General features: G+C 35.1%; 1 protein-coding gene across 3 annotated transcripts in view; it reads right to left on the reverse strand.

The window, feature by feature from the left end:
• Positions 1-15,233, reverse strand: part of LOC149783585 (MYND-type zinc finger-containing chromatin reader ZMYND8-like) — a 148,562-nt gene extending 133,329 nt beyond the window's left edge. For 2 of the 3 annotated variants that reach the window (XM_089931842.1, XM_089931845.1), the window contains exon 1: positions 15,044-15,233. The gene's annotated coding sequence lies outside the window, so the exon portion shown is untranslated. Of the gene's footprint in view, positions 1-2,085; positions 2,142-15,043 lie in introns of all 3 variants that reach the window. The other variant, XM_089931844.1, reaches the window with a different exon arrangement.
• Positions 15,234-15,259: the final 26 nt, after the last annotated feature.

Consider the following 15,259-nt stretch of genomic DNA (forward strand, 5'->3'; position numbering starts at 1 on the left):
TCCTCAATATTCCATATACTTGATAGAAAGATCTTCAATATTCCATATACTGGATATAAAGATTCTCAATATTCTATATCCTGGATATAAAGAGCCTCAATATTCTATATAATGGATATAAAGATCCTCCAAAATTCATAAACTGGATATAAAGATTCTCAATATTTTATATGGAGATCCTCAATATTCTATATACTGGATATAAAGATCCTCAATATTCTATATAAAGTATATAAAGATCCTCAAAAATAATATAATGGATATAAAGATCCTCAATATTCTATATAATGGATGTATAGATCCTCAATATTCGATATAATGGATATATATAATGAATATAAAGATCCTCAATATTCTATATAATGGATGTAGAGATCCTCAATAGTCTAAATACTGGATATAAAAATCCTCAATATTCCATATACTGGATATAAAGATCTTCAATATTCTATATACTGGATGTAGAGATCCTCAATGTTCTATTATACTGGATATAAAGATCCTCAATATTCATTATAATGCATATAAAGATCCTCAATATTCCATATACTGGATATAGAGATCCCCAATATTCTTCATACTGGATATAAAGAGCATCAATACTCTATATACTGGATATAAAGATCCTCAATATTCTGTATACTGGATATAAAGATTTTCCATATACTGAATATAAAGATCCTCAATATTCTATCTACTGGATATAGAGATCCTCAATATTCTTCATACTGGATATAAAGAGCATCAATACTCTATATACTGGATATAAAGACCCTCTATATACTGGATATAAAGATCCTCAATAATCTATCTACTGGATATAGAGATCCTCAATATTCTCTACATAAGGTACTCACAATATTTTTTACAAAGTCATAAGGATTCTACTAGTTTAAAATGAAAAAAGTAGTTAGTGTATGGTATTTCAAAACTCGTTCCTATACTAGAATATGGAAGATGTAACTGCTAGTAAATTGAACAAGATCTTTTTTATCAATTTTTTTTAGCCAAATACAGACCATAAATTATTTTTTTTTTAAAATGGGAATTAGATTATAAGTATTGAATAAATAAAAATAATGAATTCTTAACATCATAACTACATGTGCACCATATCAGGGTTTATGCTATTTGTTCTAGTGATTACTCCTAATAAACTGCACAGACCCAGATCTGCAGCACTTTGAGTAATGCAGTAAGCAGCTGGACATGAAAAGTGAGTCTATACGGTATTTTTATCTCTCTTAATATGGTACACAAACATGGCTGATAGTGTACTACTGAATATGGTACACTAGCATGGCTGATACTACTGAATATGGTACACTAGCATGGCGGATACTACTGAATATGGTACACTAGCATGCCTGATACTACTGAATATGGTACACTAGCATGACTGATACTACTGAATATGGTACACTAGCATGGCTGATGCAGTGTACTAATGAATATGGTACACTTTCACTGTTACCATATTATCGTTTAAATTTCATCTATTTGGTTTTGATATCGCTGGTCGATATGAGACCTTTTATAATTTTTAAAAGATTATACATATAACATTTTCTTTAGCGCTAAATGGCCTAACAGTGCTGATGTGTTGTTAAACACAATCAATCAATTGATCAATCAATATGGTACACTAGCATGGCTGATACTACTGAATATGGCACACTAGCATGAATGATACTATTGAATAAAATACAGGTTACTAAAAGCACCAAAATACACTCAAAAACAGAAATACACTATTTTGTATCATAATACTCATGAAGATAAAATTATGATGATTTGTATGTGTTTAAATAATGACAGAAAAAGAAAATAAACTTGGATTTTAGTGGTTTTTATAGGAATTACTTACATTTTTACATTTGCCTCTCCATTCTTGTAATCAAGCCACTCAGTCATACCTGGCTGAACAGATTTTATCTTTGTATGTTTGTTGCATCTTTATTTACTTTAAAACAATAAATGTATGATATTTCTAATGAAATTATGTATATATACACTCTCTGGATTTTGACAATCATAATCTCACTCATATATTTTAAGTTCTGACCAATTCAGGATTTATCATACCTGTCCAATCAAGTAAAATCAAGTATGCCCAAGTGACGTCATTACATGGCTTGAGCCTGAAATTGTTAAAAGGTAAATAATTCCGATGAAAATCACTTAAATCAAAGTTTGTTTTGTTTACTATTATTACATGTATTAAAACAATTAAAAATCATAATATTGGGATGTACACAAATATATAAACCTAAAAGATGTAAATAATTTTGTATTTCTGTGTATTTCAGTTATTTAGTGTATTTTGGTGTTTCTAGTAACCAGTATACTACCAAGGCTAATGCTATTGAAAAGGATATACTAGCACGGCTGATTCTACTGAATATGGTATACTACCAAGGTTGACAGTAGTGAATATTGTATACAGTGGAACCTGTTTTGAAAGACCACCCCTTCTGCCAATACATAAAGGTCTCTTATGACAGATGGTCTCTCATAACAGGTCATAACACTACATAATTAATAAATATATACTTGGAGAACATGGTTACTCAGGACAGGTGGTCTCTCATAGCAGTGGTCTCTCAAGACAGATTTTATAGTACTACACGTACCAAGATTGATACTATTGAATATGGTCTAATTCCAAGGCTGATAATACTGAATATTGCATATTAGCAAGGCTGATACAATTCAATATGGTATACTAGCAAGACTGATACAATTCAATATGGTATACTAGCAAGGCTGATACAATTTAATATGGTATACTAGCAAGGCTGACAGTACTGAATATGGTATACTGGCAAGGCTGACAGTACTCAATATGGTATACTAGCAAGGCTGGTACAATTCAATATGGAATACCAGCAAGGCTGGTACAATTCAATATGGTATACTAGCCAGGCTGGTACAATCCAATATGGTATACCAGCAAGGCTGGTGCAATCCAATATGGTGTACCAGCATGGCTGATACACTTCAATATGGTATATTAGCAAGGCTGGTACGATTCAGTATGGTATACTAGCAAGGCTGGCACAATCCAATATGGAATACCAGCAAGGCTGGTACAATTCAATATGGTATACTAGCCAGGCTGGTACAATCCAATATGGTATACCAGCAAGGCTGGTGCAATCCAATATGGTGTACCAGCATGGCTGATACACTTCAATATGGTATATTAGCAAGGCTGGTACAATTCAATATGGTATACTAGCAATGCTGGTGCAATCCAATATGGAATACCAGCAAGGCTGGTACAATTCAATATGGTATATTAGCAAGGCTGGTACGATTCAGTATGGTATACTAGCAAGGCTGGCACAATCCATTAAGGTATACTAGCAAGGCTGGTACAATCCAATAATGTATACCAGCAAGGCTGGCACAATTCAGTATGGTATTCAATATGGTATACTAGCAAGGCTGGTACAATTCAATATGGTATACTAGCAATGCTGGTACAATCCAATACGGTATATTAGCATGGCTGGTACAATTCAAATATGGTATACATCAAGGCTGGTACAATTCAATATGGTAATATTAGCAAGGTTGGTGCAATCCAATATGGTATACCAGCAAGGCTGATGCAATTCAATATGGTATACCAGCAAGGCTGATACAATTCAATATGGTATATTAGCATGGTTGATACAATTTAATATGGTATATTATCATGGTTGATAGTACTGAATATGGTATACCAGCAAGGCTGATACAATTCAATATGGTATACCAGCAAGGCTGGTACAATTCAATATGGTATATTAGCATGGTTGATAGTACTGAATATGGTATACTAGCAAGGTTGATACAATTCAATATGGTATATTAGCATGGTTGATAGTACTGAATATGGTATACCAGCAAGGCTGATACAATTCAATATGGTATACCAGCAAGGCTGGTACAATTCAATATGGTATATTAGCATGGTTGATAGTACTGAATATGGTATACTAGCAAGGTTGATAAAATTCAATATGGTATATTAGCATGGTTGATACAATTCAATATGGTATACCAGCAAGGCTGATACAATTCAATATGGTATACCAGCATGGTTGATACAATTCAATATGGTATATTAGCATTTTTGATACTATTCAATATGGTATATTAGCATGGTTGATAGTACTGAATATGGTATATTAGCATGGTTGATAGTACTGAATATGGTATATTAGCATGGTTGATAGTACTGAATATGGTATATTAGCATGGTTGATAGTACTGAATATGGTATATTAGCATGGTTGATAGTACTGAATATGGTATATTAGCATGGTTGATAGTACTGAATATGGTCTACTAGCAAGGCTGATACTCTAAATAGCAGATCCTCATTATAATGTTCATAAATGTACATGTGGTTGAATCCAAGAAAAGTAATTCTTTGCACATAAAATCATAAATCTTGACAAAACATCAACAGATAATGTGTTAAAGAATTCAAAGATACGTGACAAGGGTTACATTTTGCATTGCATGGTCATATATAGGCTACAACCATTTCATCAGTGCAATATGATACGATGTAAATTATGTGGCACATTTTGGATTATTACAATAAAACTTAAACTATGTGGCACATTTGTGGAGCATTACAATAAAACTTAAACTATATTGCAGACTTGTGGATTAATACAGTAAAACTTAAACTAGATGGCACACATGTGGATTATTACAATAAAACTTAAACTATATGGTACACTTGTGGATTATTACAATAAAACTTAAACTTAAGGATTAATACAGCAAAACTTAAACTATTTGGCACACATGGATTATTACAATAAAACTTAAACTATATGACATATTTGTAAAGTTCAATTTTTAAAAGAAAGGCACGCAAATGTTTTGTTTTTCTCTTAATCAGTGACATATGAAACTTATGATTCCAAGGTAAAATTTTAATTAGTTTCCATAAACACTATTCATCTCCAATACTTAAAGCTCATACATGCCAACCCTCCAATCAATATATTACATGCCATATAAATTTTTATGACTAACAAGGTTCTGCAGCTGGTCAAAATTCTTGTCACAAAGGGCAAAATCCATATGGATTAGAAACTAGTTTTTTCTGATCTGACATGTTTTTAAGTTGGAAAGGATCTCCATCTGCTCTAACTTTTTCCATCAACTCATACCATAACGCATTTCACATAACATCTTGTGCCATTTAAATAAAATACAGACTGGTTCACTAACTACCTTGCCAATAAAATGATCAAATCTGTTAGGCCAAGTTCACTTTTAAAGAAATCTGTCTGTTTTCTTGGAAATGGGTCATATACTGTTGCTATAAATAGCAAATAAGAATTCTTACGTTATTCTTATGCAGCAGTCACCTTTCTAAGAATATTCTCAAATTTATATGAATAAAAAGAGATGATAATAAAATCACAAACAACAGACTACTGGCATATATTTCTTTGTTAATGTGGTAGTGATTTATCCTCTCTGACATCTTTGCAAAAGTAAAAAAATCTAAATTACTGTCATATGTATTTAGATTCCTTCCCCATCAGGAATATCTACAATGGATCCCAAGAAAATAACTTCTTACCTGCTGTATTTCATTTCCATAGCATAGTATCAGCCTTCAGTTATTTTTTTAAAATATAAAAACAGGTGTCCTACCAGTTCTTGTTCAAAATAGTACTATATTATTTAACTTTACACAATCAAATCTTGAATCTTTTCATGACCTAAAATAAAAGTTACCTAAACTGAACAAAATACTGAGATATTAAAAATAGTTAACATTTCTCTATGTCAGGATAATTTATGTACATGTACAGTATTAATTAAAATTATAATTTTCTCTATATATTTTATTTTGTCCAGAAAATAAATATATGTACAATAAAGATTGTGTATTGATGAACCTGGCAAATTCAAAGTAAGCAAGAAATGATCTAATTAACCATGTTGAATTATATCCTTGCTTACCAATAAATAACACTTTATGACAATATTTGTTTTCTTTTATTTTATTTGCATGTTTCAGGTGTTTGCTTTCCTTAACACTTTTGAAATAACCTATATACACTACTGTGGCGATAGTATGAACAGTAGAAGCCCTAAATTATATAACTACTAGAAAAGTTTGGCAGGTGTTAAATTACACATATTAACAAAATCATATGATAAAAAGCCAAACAAGTCTGAATCATTGCAATTTTCTTTTTCTGATTGGGGCCTATAATAGAATAAAACATGGCTGGAGTTAGTTTTAATATCAAAATTAATTCATAACATAAAGGTTATTTTTGATACTATAATGCATCGCCTAAATTATGCTTTAAATAGTAATAACTCTTATTACGGTACCAAATTATTTTATACCATCTTGATAGAAGAATGATAGTCTTTTTAAAGCTCTGTTCCTGGCAATATCGAAAAACTGAGGTAATCAGTATCCAAGTATATATAACGGCAAATAATTCGTAAAGACAAAATTTTCACAAGGTCTTTACAAACATTAAGATTTATTAATTTACATATTTGTCTGTAAACTTGCCACTCAAAAGTTTATTATAAGCATATTTATAATGCTGATTCAAAGTAAGAAAAAAGGTTGCCCATCTGGAATACTTTGGATTTTACCCTAGGGACAGTTTTGCACCTGTCTGGTTTTCCAGTGAGTATTTCAACACATTGTCTATTGAAATAAAAGAGTTAACATTAGTAGAAATCAACTCATTACTTGAATTTCCATCATAAAATAACTCGCGCATTGCTGGCTTGATTATGGCCTACACCGATAACTGCACCTTTTTCAAGACAATTTCAAATGGGACCAATTATGGATGATTGAAAAGAGTGTCTGTGTGACACATGGGTCCAAAGTGCTGCATAACATGACCTTGGGGAATGTTCACTCATGCATAAAAATTTAGATAAGAGGCTTCAGGAAACCACTCTTTAGTTATGAACTAACACAGACCCGTCAATGCAATTATCATGATTCAACCCAAATATCGGTCATCAACAAAAGCTTGGTAAGTATTTATATGATGAAGTCTCAAGTTATTGAATGGAAACCTTTTTTCTTCTTCAGTCCTTGACCTTATAACTTCAATCAGATTCTTCCTTACACCCAGTGCAAGGCATCCACAAAAGGTAACTGTAGATGGAAATGAACTTGAAATAACTGTGTAGAAACTATCTTTCCATCTTTTAGTCACTGACCTTGACCTTTAAGATTTTAGGGCATGGCCTTTCTTGCCCCGAGTAAAAGCCATCCACAAATTTGTTAACTGCTGATGGTGGACAGCTCAAGTTATTGGAAAGGAAATTGGTAACACGCAGATTGCCAGACATTTAATGTATCTATTGATTATTCATCAAACTATTAGCAGAAATAAAATGGCTTACAGTATATGAAAGGATTGATTTGTATCAGGCAGTTCTGGTATATGGAGCTGCACTAGAATATCTACAGTATTTATTCAGGTCTTATTCAACACTTTACCAGTCGAGATCGTGGCCCTAAGTGGCAGAGTGGTCTAAAGCTCTCAGTTATACATCATTACCATCTCACCTCTGTCTGCATGGGTTTCCAGTCTTGGGTTTGGCCAATATGGGTGTGAGAAAGCTTGCCAGAAGCTTCTCTGGGTCGGTGGTTCTTTCCGAGGTTTTCCCTGGTTCTTCCTCCACCATTTATTGGCTGCCATATAGAACCTATCTTGTGCTGAAAAATGGCATTAAACCCTACAACTTCAACAACCAGTTGAGATCAGCAAAAAGTGTAAACCATTATGCATCAAAATCATGAACTGAGCAGTTAAGAAAAATGTCCTATACCCTGGTACAATTCTACAGAACAATCTTCCATTGCATGAAAAATCTGCAGATAATATTGCAGTATTTAAAAGAGATACTATGAACATGGGCATGTCAATGATACAAACTAACAGAATCCAGAATTTATAATTAAAAGAACGAGTGTGTGCATGTGTGTGAAATTTGGATTTTTAATGAAGCTTAAATAATTTTTCAGTCATATCGCTACAATGTCTGCAGTGTGGCAGTTCATAGTGATGTCTAGTGATGGGCATAATGGCACAGACATGTAGCATCATGTCCCACCCAGTTATTTTATCCTGACACCAGGCCAACCAGTCCTAACAGAAACCTATTAATGCTGGGTGCCTAGCAAGGTAGGTGCAAGTACCATTCTTAAAAGTCTTTGGTACGACTCGGCCTGGGTGAGCCCTCTAACCATGTAAGCCACCAGAGTGGTCCAGTAAAGAAAGGCATGTTACCCTCTACAAATAAGGTAGCAACAGTAGTATTGATTTGCAATGCCTTTTGGAAGGCATGTAAACATTAATTTTATACATTTCTGTGTGTAGTGCAGACCAAACTTAGTTATATTATTCTGTTCTTGTTTTGAAGAGTAGTTGCCTCTTCTGTAGTGGAAATAATATACAGTATTCTGTGTTGCTGCGTTATGAAATGATATTGCAAATTATATCTGATGCTGTCCAATTCGTACAAACTGGTCAAACCCACAACATATATTTCTTTTGGGTTCTTTTCGGATGAGGTTTTGGGGACGTAAACCAACTGTAATGCTATTGCGTAGCTTCTACTTTTTCGCGTTGAAAAACCTCACCCGTTTGATGTGAATACATCCTTGTACAGAGTGGTGAAATGTCAATAAGATATGGCCCACTCATGCATCTCAAATGAAATGCAGAACAGTCATCTTTCATTTTGAAACGACGATTATGCCAGGACACGAGAGCGGGGTGGCAGAAAGGCATTTGGCAAAAAGCGACGGGTAAGTATTGCATGCTTCAAATTAGTTTTACCTCCCAAAATTTACATCTTAATAGCAGCAATAATATACCTGTCACTATTACATAGCTGAATTTGTCAGCTAGATGGGTAGGCTGATGGGATAAACTGAAGAAGATAAAAAAGAATCCAGAAAATGGAATATACTCGCCATTTGAGGGAAAGGTGCAATTTACAGTATGTTGTTGTCACTCTGTGCCCAATGTTGTGCCACGACTATGGGTTCCAGGTTTAAAAAAATGCCTGTGCTCTGGTGTGTTGTTACATAGGAGGAGTCCCTGTATTGTGAGTGATCTTAGTTGCTGTCAAGTTGTTGTTTTTAACACCATTTTTCGAAAGGCTATACATGGCAGCCAGTATTAATGGCGAAGGAAGAACCCAGGAAAACCCCGAAAAGAACCACGACCCACGAGAAGCTAATGGCAAGCTTTCTCACATACACGCATTGGCCGAATCAGAGACTCGAACCCATGCAGACAGAGGTGAGATGGCAGTGATCCATAAAGGAGCATTTTAGACCACTCGGGGCCCCGCTCTGTCAAGTGGTCTATAAGATCATTGAATCATGGTTGTTGGCAATCATAAGGGTGGGACAGTATATGCAAAACAGGATCCCATTGGAAGCTAAATGCATCTACTGCCCATGCTCTCTCGTCCAGGACAGGAAAAATGTAGAAAGGAAGTCTGTTGTTCAGCCTAGTCACAAGCAAGTCCTTCAGAGACTTTCCCCACATTGAGAAAAAAGACCTCATTGAGAAAAAAGACTTTGTTAATGAGCAGAGAAGAGGCCATTCCACAAGGACTATTTTACATGTTCTGAGACCAATTATAACTGGAAATGTCCTGTTTTCTTGGTGACAATTTGAATCAGGAGTTGAATGCAGGGGACTGATCATTTTGGTTCCTCTAGACTGACCATTTCAACAAAAGGGCATGCACCTCTTCCCTAAATTGGACTGGTGAAAGAACATACGTGTCCTCAATGGAAGGGGCTCATCCCAAAACAAAAGTTGGAAGCCCTCACTTACAAGAGAAAGAATCCACACATCATCTATCATGCTTGGCCAAGAATCCAAAAATGAGGCCTAGGTGAGAACCTACAGGGAAAATTGGTTTGCCTAGGTGAGAACCTACAGGGACAGTTGGCTTGCCTAGGTGAGAACTACAGGGACAATTGGTTCTGTTCCCAACCTTTCCATAGCAAAGGAAGGCAAGTTAGAGAACTTCCTCTTGTGGCTCTTAAGTGATTTCCATGCCATGAACCCAGCTGATGATGTGTCTTTTGAGGTTGCACATTGAACTGAATCTGCATCTGTTGGAAGACTTTAGCGGATGAACATGGGGACAATCTTCATCAGTATGCTTTCTGCCAATTGCAATGGGAAAGATCTATGCTGATGATCCTTCAAATCTTGTGAAGCTATCATAGGGATGGGTCCTCTAAAGAGGATCTCAGCTTCCATGGAGCAGCTGTTACCCAAAACTTTCACTGTGGTTAAGTAAGATTTATGAAAAGTACAGTGCAATGCTATGGCAGATGTGCTTAAGTCTCACAGATAAAACAATTGTAACAGAAAGTGCAGATCAGCATGTCTTGGCCGCAGCTTTCAGCATGCATTGTAATGCAGCTGGATTTGGTGCAGCCCCCTAAGAATGTCAAATGAAATAGGTGAGAAAAGATCAGCATAAGAATATATAGTGACCAAAAGCCAAACATTCTCTTCAAAAGCTTAAATTGTCTTAATGATCACATTTCCTTTACATCATGTCTGAATATACGCTCCTGCATCTTATACCAAAGCCAAATTATTCCTCCTGGGCTACATAAAGTGCTCAACCTGATTATGGTTTCTCATGATGTAAGTTCTTATGATTGGCCTTATTTACATATTGCTCACTGCCAAGTAGTATACAATATGGGTAATTGTATTGGATTGGTATGACTACTTAATACACAACAAAAAGAGATCTGTAATGAATATGTAATATTATATAATCTTAAACTTCATAAACAAGGTAAACAAAGGAATGAAAAAAATTGACTAGCAAATATTTCCAGAGAACGTAATAGCTGCATCTAGAAAGTATAGTATTTATTATGGCTGAAACGATACACCTCTGCTATGTATCAATACAATTCATGATATATGGACTACAATAAGATAAATTATCAATACATGTGTCAACATGATGATTCTTCATCTCCTGCTAGTAGGGAGGCACCTTTTTATGTGTTAACATACTGGTTGTATTTTTAGCATGCAGATTATAAACACAGAGACTTATCACCATTGATTCATGTTGCTCCATCCAATCAGGTGCAAGGATCATCTTGGTCATCATGCCTTTGGTTTTACATTACATTAATGCATTTAAAATGTTTTACTACCAATTTCATGTCTACACATTATCTTCATGAAACCCTTACCTAGAAGTCTGAGTATGGGAGCAGAGTTTACTGACAACCAAAAAGTTCACATTGTACATCCTGCAGTCGCAAAACGACTGCCATGGACAAAAATACTAATTTCTACGAGTGAAATATTAATTGTTAATAACAACCAGTCCCCTTCTAGAAATTAACAAGGTGACTATAACTCGTGCTGTTTGCCATCCTCCCCCCTTCCCAATTTTGTGTTGAACTTTTTTTTCTCCCTTGGCAATTGTTCAGTCACTGGTTACATATATAACTGTAAAGGAGACATAACCAAACTTGTTCCCCCAAGCATGACTGAAGTATTTTACAAATCATTTAATTTTGTTTGAAGTTTCTGAGTTGCTTTGTATCAATTACTAATGAGTTTATATGCAAATATTTATGGTGTCATAAAGTGAATAAGCAAAAGTTCTGATCCATGGTTAGGGGCAATCCATTTAATATATACATGTACACAAAAAAATCTGGCAAAATTTGACCCCTCCCTCTTCCCTGTACACATGCATACTTTTTTACACACACCCCCAACCTGTGTATGTATGCTTGCTGCACCTCACCCCCACCCAATTCTATAGAAATGCCTCTATTTAATCCACACAGAAATGATCAAGGATTAATAATATTAATGTGTTTAATAAAACAGTCCACTGACATTGAATGTTTGGCTGCATCAAAGAAATAAGCTGCATAATTTTGAACAGTAAGTCTATTGTCCCCCAAAATTCAAATGCCAACTGAACCCAGTCAAACAAAGTAGAAAAATTATTATCGAGGTTCCACCCCCACCCCCATTTCCTATGTAATACATACATCATCAGTAGACACCCCCCCCATATGCAAGCGTATGCATTTGGGTTAAACCCCCCCTCCCCTCTCCATGCATACATACTAAATGGACAGCCCCTTACTGTTTTACTCTGGACTTCAGCAAACAACAACCACCAGTCAGAATTGAATGTAATGTATTTCACTGCATGACACAAGTTCAGCCCTCATGTTCAATACAACCAGACAAGATCTGAAGCAACAGAAACTTCACAAAAGAGTGTTTTTTAAATGATCAGTAACGTACTTACATCATACATGGGGAACAAACCTAAACTATCAGCATGGAAATGGTGAAGGAGGGGACAGAGTTAGTCACCATGTGATTACTGATTTGTAGATGGTGAATGGGTGTTGTCAATAATTTTTTCTTTCTTACAAACATAAATAAATACATGTGCCTGTTACCACTGTCTCAAATGACATCTCAATTTGAAGAATATAATGGCAAACAACTAATGATTAATTACGATTGCTGAAGATTAAAGCAACTTGTAATGGGTAAGTATTGCTTAGTATCGATTCTTCACTTGTATCAGTACAAGTATTGGAAAGGTATGGATACATTGATGTTTGGGTTAAAATGATTCACTGATGCATCAAAACTTTTGCCACACCAATACACATATCAATACAAGAGGGGGCGAATTGATACAAAATGACACTTACCCATTATAAGTTACTTTAATATTCAGCCATCATTGATAATTATTAGTTGTTTACCTTTTATTCTTTAAATTAAGAATTCATCCAAAACAGATTCTGCAGGCACAGGGAACTCATGTTTGTAAGTAAAATATGAAACCCTCATGACAACACTTGCTTGCCGTCTACAAATAAACACAATGTTACATGGTTCATGATGTTCCCCCCAAACCTCACCTATTCCATGTTAATTATCTTAACCCAACTGCATATTCAGTATAATGACACCAATCCAAACATATTCCCCATGTAAAATGAAGTACTTCGCTCATCATTTAAAATAACCACTTTTGCACGATGGTACTGTTGATTAGTATCTGGGTCTACTTAGGTCTAATTTGAAGGCTACACTTCCGGTATGACACACAGTGAAATATGTTACACTGAATTCTGATGGGTGGTTTATTATGTGTTCCAGTCCAGGGTAAATAATAACCACCAAACAGAATTTAATATAGCTTATTCCCTGCATGACAAACAGGAAGTATTGGCAAAACAACAGAAAAATGATATGCAAAATACTTAAATCAACATGGATTTCAAATTTGGAAGGTCTCTTTTTAAGTTGAGATATTTAAACAGTGACAGAATACGCCAACGGCAACAATAAAATCAGCACAGAATTAGCGAGGGGCAGATTTCAATTAGCACTAGTTTGTGACCTTGAATAAATTCTTAATTTTATTTATTGAAGGGGAATGGGTGTTTTCAATAGTTTTCCTTCTTGACTAACAAAAACAGGTGTTTGTGGCCATGGTAGTTGTTTTGCATCTGTAGGAAGCACAAAGTGATAGAGTTTGTTGGTATTCATCACCATTCCCACACCCAGACTTGTTTTATAAGAGATCTTTGCTTGCACAATTTCATCTTTTGAAGATTACACCTTAATGTGTTAAAGTTCAAGCGAAGACATGAAATAGATAAAAAGACATTTTGAAAGCGTTCATGCAGTGCAAAATAATGGGCATGTTGGTCAAGGAGACTCGGGCATGTTGGTCAAGGCGAGTCAGACATGTTGGTGAAGGCAAGTCTGGCATGTCAGTCAAGGCGAGTCATTCGTCAGATCAAAAGGGACAGCCTGAAATGACTTAAAAAGTTGACTTGCCTTCCACAAAAAGAGCTGGATAAAGGTAATTAACAAATTAAAAATAATTAATAAATTAATAAGGCAGCTTTCAATTACTTGTGATTTGTTTCTTGATTAGTACCACAATGACCACTCCAGTGGCCTAGTGGTTGGAGCATCCGACTTGGATGCAGGAGGTCATGGGTTTGAAACCTGGCTGAATAATACCAACGACTTAAAATAGTACGAGCAGGTGCCTCGCTTGGCACTCAGAATTATGAGGTTAGTGCTAGGTCTGATCAGCCTGATGTCAGGATAATGTGACAGGGTGGGACATCATGCTACATGTACATGTCTGCTAGACGTCACTATAAACTGTCACACTGCGGACACCATAACGATATGACTGAAATTGTTTAAAATCTATGTTAAAACCCAACCACAAACACACTTAGTACCAATTAAGAATATGACCTGCCGTGGTAAACACATTTACAAACTGTTGTTTACTGTACTTCAAAGTTATTTTGAATTACATCAGATGCTAACAAAATGTGTAAATAATTTAAATTGCAACATATAGGTTTTTTGTGAAGCATGACAAAAAAAAAACTGGTTGCTGATCACACCCACAGGGGTTCGTTACAAAGAAAATTTGGAGTATCCGTCCTTGAATCAAGGGATGGAGGTTCTAACCTGTAACAATATTGTTCTTACAGGTTAGAACCCCCATCTCTTGATTCAAGGGCAGATATTCCAAATTTTCTTTGTAACGAACCCCTGTGTTCACAACTATTTGGATGCCAGTACTATGAATTTTTATAAAAGGGTCCTTATTGATGTAACCTGTGACCACACCAAAACACTGAACTGGATTTAAATTGTATGATATGGCTCAAGCAGTGATAATTTACAACTGTATTCATTAGTGACACCATGTGTTCACATGCATTTGGTTACTACTCTGTACACTGACGAGGACTTGATTAATTGGGTTTTTTTATACTTCGCCACCGGTTATAGAAACGGACATTCGAATTCGCAGGGCGCAACTTGATGCATTGATCAGCATATGTTTCATTTTGCACGTTAATATATTTATAAATATCATAACATGTGATATTGATTATCATTCTGTTTTCGGAGGCTGTTCACACATATAAACTTACACGACATGTGCTTCTCACCAAATAAACACTGACAGCTTTCTGTTTTAAGCGGTCCCGCGATTGGTTAAAGTTGGTTTGGCGGGGAGGGGCTGTGTTACGTAAGAAATGTAGACTTCTCTAATAGCTGGCCGCGTAAAATATATTCCACTACATTAACGTTTGTACGTTTATTGATTAATGAAAAGAAAACAATATTATTTCGTATTTAAACATATT

This window comes from Sinohyriopsis cumingii, chromosome 14 (assembly GCF_028554795.1).
Source record: "Sinohyriopsis cumingii isolate HCF-2022 chromosome 14, ASM2855479v2, whole genome shotgun sequence".
Taxonomy (NCBI): Eukaryota; Metazoa; Mollusca; class Bivalvia; order Unionida; family Unionidae; genus Sinohyriopsis; species Sinohyriopsis cumingii.